The sequence below is a fragment of the Poecilia reticulata genome, unplaced genomic scaffold (assembly GCF_000633615.1).
Source record: "Poecilia reticulata strain Guanapo unplaced genomic scaffold, Guppy_female_1.0+MT scaffold_219, whole genome shotgun sequence".
Lineage (NCBI taxonomy): Eukaryota > Metazoa > Chordata > Actinopteri > Cyprinodontiformes > Poeciliidae > Poecilia > Poecilia reticulata.
Genome location: NW_007615023.1, coordinates 42,192 through 48,282, shown reverse-complemented (window position 1 = coordinate 48,282; position 6,091 = coordinate 42,192). Strand labels below are relative to the sequence as shown.

Below are 6,091 nucleotides of genomic sequence, written 5' to 3'. Positions count from 1 at the left end.
ATGTAAAATAGCTAGCTAGCTAATGGACATCGAATATCTTGCTAAAATATCTAGCTAGCTAATGGACATTAAATATCTTGCTAAAATAGCTAGCTTTCTCATTGATGTAAAATAGCTAGCTCGCTAGTGCCCAGAATTTGCTTGCCAAAATAGCTAAGTACCTTGCTGGCCTCTGAACGTAAAACAACAAGCTAAAATACTAGCTAGCTAAAGTAGTTAGCTAGCTTGCCTTCTCCTGGATGGAAATTGGTTAGCCAAAAACAGCTAGCTTGCTACAGGAAGTAAAATATCCATCTAACTATAAATCCAGCTATGATTTTTCAAAGTGCTCCAGTTCCTCCAGCACAATGCTGCCACCACCGTGCTTCACATTGGAGAAGACGTGCATTTAGCTTCTGGTACCAAAATAAAATGAGGAGCCGCAGCATCAAAGGGAAACACTTATTCTATGTTTAGTTAGATTTTTTTCCTCGTCGTTCTGCTGATCTCTAAATCCCCTCGTCTTTGAAAACCTCCTCTGCACAAAACGTCTCCAGAAACAGAAGCGGAGATGTTTATCCTCCTCCTCCTCCTCCTCCTCAGAGCAGATCTCTCCTCGAAGTCGGCTTTTATCGAGCTCAGAAAATGGAAGGTCATCTGTATTATGAGTGAGCGTCTGTGTGTGTGTGTGTGTGTGTGTGTGTGTGTGTGTGTGTGTGTGTGTTGCTATCGATCGGTCAGAGGTTGGAGGTTCGTGCCTCTCCACCTACCCCGTAACGTGTCGCCACGCTGAGTGTGTGTTCACGTCGGTGTGTGTGTTGTCACTCGGGCATCGATCGCCCGGTGCGATGAAGCAGCCGCCATCATCGCTCAGGACAAAGAGGCTGAAGGAGCCGCCGCCGCCTGGCGGTTTGGTCGTTATCGAGCCGTCCTGCTGCTCTGGAGGCTTTTAAACGACATATTTAAACGAAAACAAAGTCGCTTCCTGCTCTTATTTTGGTGCTTTTATGCGAAAAGGCTCCAGGTTTTTCGTGGAGACGAATCTCAGGCGGCTCTAGAAACGAATAACTGGATTTTATTTACAAGCTACAAGCGAGTCGCTAACATCAGCAGCATGTCGATGGGAAATGTTCAGATTGATGATCGGTCTGGTTTCTGTCGCTTTAAGCTGATGAATGAGCGGAACCGTCCGAGATGGAAATCAGCTCTGGAAGTTTGTTTTCAGGTTTTGTGTTTGGCTTCTGGAACCGGCAGCTTCTCTGCACAGCTTGTATTTTAATATCCCAGATTTCAGAATCAAATCTTCTGATTTCTGAGTTTCCTCGTAGTGAAAGTAAAGAGAAAAACGTGCAGAGAAAAATGTTTCCAGAGACTCTGGAGAGAAATCTGTTATTTACCTTCTAATCTACGTAATTACTGATCTACTTCTTACTTATCCACCTTCTGACTCATCCACACACCTGTTCGTCCAGCTCTTCTTCCTGCTGCTGCTTCATTGATGTTTCTGTTCCGTGAAGCGCACCAGTCCCTCCTGCAGCAAAAGCTCCCTCTCAGCATGATGCTGCCTCCTCCGTGCTTGTTGTTCCGTCTTTTTTTTTTTCCCCCTCCCAAATGAATGAAGGTTTCTGGAGTTTTGGCTCCTTCTTCTTCTTCTTCTTCGCTGCGTGTCTTTCCAGCCCATGTTGGGACAGAACTCGGTTTGTTGTCGATGGCGACTCTTGTTTTAAATGTGGGTTTTGGTCGGTCTCGCACCAGAACCCGTCCTCCATCCGGCTTCCCGCTGCTTTCCCTCCGTTCGGGCGGGTTTTTTTTTTTTTTTTTTTCCCGGATCAGAAAAGCGAACGGTGAAAGGAACTGGAGGTGCGACGCATCGTGAAGCTGCTCGATGTAACGAACCATCGTGAAAAACGCAGCAGGAGGAAAACCTTCCCCTTGTTTTCCTCCAGAGCGGCTGATGATGTCACGGGGGTCAAAGGTCGCGGCTTTCACAGTAATAACATCAGAGAACGGCGGCGCAGCGTGACAGAAAAACACCTGGAATTACTGGAAATTACGCTGGAGGCTTTTCCACTGTGATTGTTCATGCAAGTCACACACACACACACACGCACACACACACACACACACACACACACACACACACACACACACACACACACACACACTCTCTAAGCTGCTTTCAGCAGGTTGTTTTTAACAGCCTTCGTTTTGGACCTTCTCGCCTCAGTTTCCTGAAACTATAATGTAAATAAACTCTTATTTTAATTTAGTCCATAAAGAACTTTATTCTCTTTGGGTCATTTCTGTTATTTATTAATCCGATTGATTCGCTTCAGCTCTACAAAATACACTGCAAAAGCACAAAATCCTACCAAGTATTTTTGTTTATTTTCAAATATCTTGATTTTGAAATGAGACCAAACTAAACTAAACTACCAAAAACTTTCAGCTTCTTTCCAGTCAATAATTCCTTCATATTGGTGACAAAGTTCTGGTGGATTATTTCACTTCAAACAAAACGTTTTCCCACGTTATAAATAAAATAATTTACCACTGGAACAAGAACTTTGTCATCAATCTAAAGGAAATATTAGAAGAAGCTCTTTTCTCCTGCTGAAGTTTGAATTTGTCTTATTTACAGTGAAAATACTTGGTAGGATTTAGTTTTTTTGCAGTGCAGATCTGATTTTTGGCAAGGATGGAGTCAGAAATAAGACATGAGAACCCAGAGCCTCCGAGCAGAAGCTGGATATAAAATGTGACGATTTTATTAGTCGTGAATCTGTTTGGTTTTTGGACGTTTTCAGTATTTTTTCCACAGTTTAAATCTGTTTTTACGTGTTTATGTTTCTCTGACGCTTCAGGTCAGCAGGTAACGTTTAAACACCAGAGGAACCGTTCAGGTCCCAGATATCCGGGACAGACGTCCTCCGTCCTGGAGGGGTTCCCGTGTGTGTGTGTTGGTAAATGTGGGTTAGCAGGACATTTCGTCAGAATACACACAACACTAGCAGGACATTTTGAATTAACGGGACAGGAGTGGTGTCCTGCTAATTTTGACAAAAATCTNTGAATTAACGGGACAGGAGTGGTGTCCTGCTAATTTTGACAAAAATCTAAAAGCGTAGAAAGGTTTCTATTGGTGTGTGTGTGTGTGTGTGTGTGCGCGCGGGGCCGTCCAGCAGTTTTACAGCAGCTGGCTGAAATGAGCCCTGAAATTGAGTTGAGGAGGAGGAGAGGACGGCGGCGGCGGATCGGCGTCACGCAGGATGAAGCTGCAGGATTTAAATCTGCTTCCTGCTCATCCAGCATCAACACTTTAAATATTTATCAGTGTGAATATCAGCTGCTGGAGAAGCAGCTGTGTTTTAAGTTCAACCAGCAACATCAAAGATTTTTAAATGTTTACAAATGTTTGGCTTGGTTTTAAATAAATGGCTGCATTAAAATAAATTAAATATTATTTTTATATTAGTAATGTTTTCTGTTATAGTGTCATTTTGTTGTACAGCATCTGATCCGAGTCAAACCAGCCTGTTCCCCTCCCGGCCTGTGGGGGCGCTGCACCAAGAACCACTGAAGGAAACGCTCAACACAACTACAACTTCCTCCTTCACCGAATGGAAACTAAAATGGAGGCGTCAGATTTAAGTAGTAGTGGGATTAGTTTTAGCCATTTCTTCGGCTAACGTTTACCCAGAATGCCCTGCGCTGTAGTCTCTTCGGTCTGGGTTCGGTTCAAGTGAACTCTGGTTCGGTTTGACTGCATGTGAACGCCAAGCGGACCGAAGACCACTCCAAAAGCAGGAGGTGGAGTACAGCGCAGGGCATTCTGGGTAAATACAACCAAAACAAACACGTTAGCTTAGCGCTAGCAGGAGAAATCCTCAAACGGATAAAATCGGACTCCACTCCGTTTCTGTTTGCTCGGCTAGAGAACAAATCCAGTAGTTTAGGCCCAAAACGAACCGAATGTACCGGATCATCAGGTAGGAAAACGGACTGAATATTTTCTAGTTCCTTAATCAGCCTAAATTCTGCTGATAGTCGTTTTGTGACTCATTTCTCTGCCTCAGCAGACGAACCCGTTTGTGCTCAGGCTGCAGCTCCAGGTTCATGTCTGCTGTAACGACATGTGGACTCTCTGTTCCCGCCGTGTGTTCAGAACCAGAACCAGAACTCCGTGTTCTGGTCGTCCGCGCTGCAGAAACAATCTAAATGCAGAGCAGCTTTCGGCTGCGGTGTAATTTTCACCACTTATTCAGATTGTTTTCTGGCTCTCCCTCTCTTTGCTGTCCGACTCTATTATTTATCCGCGCCGTCCGTTTTCAGGGAGTGACGCTTTCCTGCTCGGTCGGCTTGAGTTTTGGTGTGTTTTCCTGCAGCCGGGTCGCCGATCAGGAACAAATCCGCCCTTCACACCCTGAAATCTCATCTGCAGCAGCGGAGAGGGGGGGCGTGCTGCCGCCTCCCGTCGCCTCCTTCCTCTCGCTCTTTAGCAGCAAAAACAAATTGTGAAATGTCGGTGCGAATTCGCCGAAGCTTTTATTGACATGTTCTCAGACGGACAAAAGCGTTTAAAGTCTCTGCAGACTGTCTTGATCTCTGACCGCGGGGATAAATTGGATTTTTCTCGGCTTCTCCTGGCGGGGGGAGCAGGACATTGGATGGAGTCACTTTGGTTTAAAGATGCTTTCGCAGATTTCTGCTTCCATCCAGTCTTATCTGGAAATGTCGCACATTTAAATCTCCTTAAAGTGCATCGAGATGTTGAAGCGCTCGGCTCGATTTTTCTCTAATAATTTTTGCACGTTTTGCTCTCCATACAAAGACGGGTCGCTCTTTTAAAGTGCACTCGATAATGCCTTATGCTATCTGGACGTGTAGCATTTGGAAGCAGCTTCGCTCCTGAATGCTAAGCGTCTCCGGCGGTCGATAGCAGAATCATTACGGCCTTTCTGAAACCGTCATAAAATGTTTCCACTTTTGATTTACACTCAAGAGGCCCGACTGAAAATGGATGGATGGTATTTTTAAAGCCACAGGGGTTGTGCGCGTCTTACCTGTTGACAAAAAGTCCAATAATTTCTTAAAATACCTGCAGCTGAAGCAGCCTGAGTGCCTGAGTTTATGCCAACATGGTTTCCTTTGTGTGGATCATTTTCCTCTAAAAATGCTAAAAGACAAAACGCAGCTTTGGAAGCTAAAATAGCTAGCGGCAGAGCTAGCTTCCACGCTATTGGCTGGTGTTTGCAAAGCGGCCAATCCTGGAGCAGCATTCGCTTTCCTTGGTGGCGATTGGCTGTAAGGTAGTTGTTAGCTTCTGCGCTAGCGATTGAAAGATTTCCACTGTTTTATTTGGATCCGTTTGCTGCGTGGACCGTTAAATTAGCGGTTATTCGTGTTTTGTTGATTTTAGCCGTTAGCATGTCGGAGTTTGCATTAATTTAAGGTTCATAAAATGTTTTTAAGGCTCAGATGTTTAGCAATCTTAACAGTTGTTTTACATATTTGGGCCAAAGTTGATCATAAGCTGCATTTTGCCGTGTATTTTATGTTTTTTAATGTTTTTATTTTTGGTTTTTGTTTCCATTTCTCTCATTTTCCACCATCTCAGCATCAGTAGAAACTGTTGAGCAACATGTTTCCACTCCAATCCAGACATTTAATCTGTGACGTTTGATTTGTATTAACGATGTGTTATGTAAACAACGAGTGAAGTGTGTAAAACATGTTTTATTTTATTATTAACGTCTGTTTTTGTTCCCGTTTGTAAGAGAACAAACTCGTTCTTTTAAGCTAGCTTTTTAAGCTAGCTTTTTAAGCTAACGTTAAAATGTGTCAAATGAAGTTTCTGCATCGTCAGGTTGATGATAAACTGCATTAATGTGGCTCACAGTCAGATCTTTGTAGATCTATGGTTTAGTTTCCTCCGTCGTAGACGTTGCAGGCTGATGAATCGTCGGAGGCTTTGCTGCGTTTTCTTCTGTGATCTTCTTCACCTCTCTTCTTCCTCCTTCTCTTCCTTCTTGTCTCTTTCACGTCTTTTTCGTTCCTTCTCTGCTCATCTCATCCGTCCTCTCTGCCTTTTCGTTGCTCCGTCTCCCTTGCT

General features: G+C 44.1%; 1 protein-coding gene across 1 annotated transcript in view; it reads left to right on the top strand.

Moving 5' to 3' along the window:
• The window catches only part of dcc (DCC netrin 1 receptor), a gene marked incomplete at both ends in the record, with an annotated part of 106,776 nt that overhangs the window by 60,847 nt on the left and 39,838 nt on the right, over positions 1–6,091 (top strand). The window lies entirely within an intron of this gene.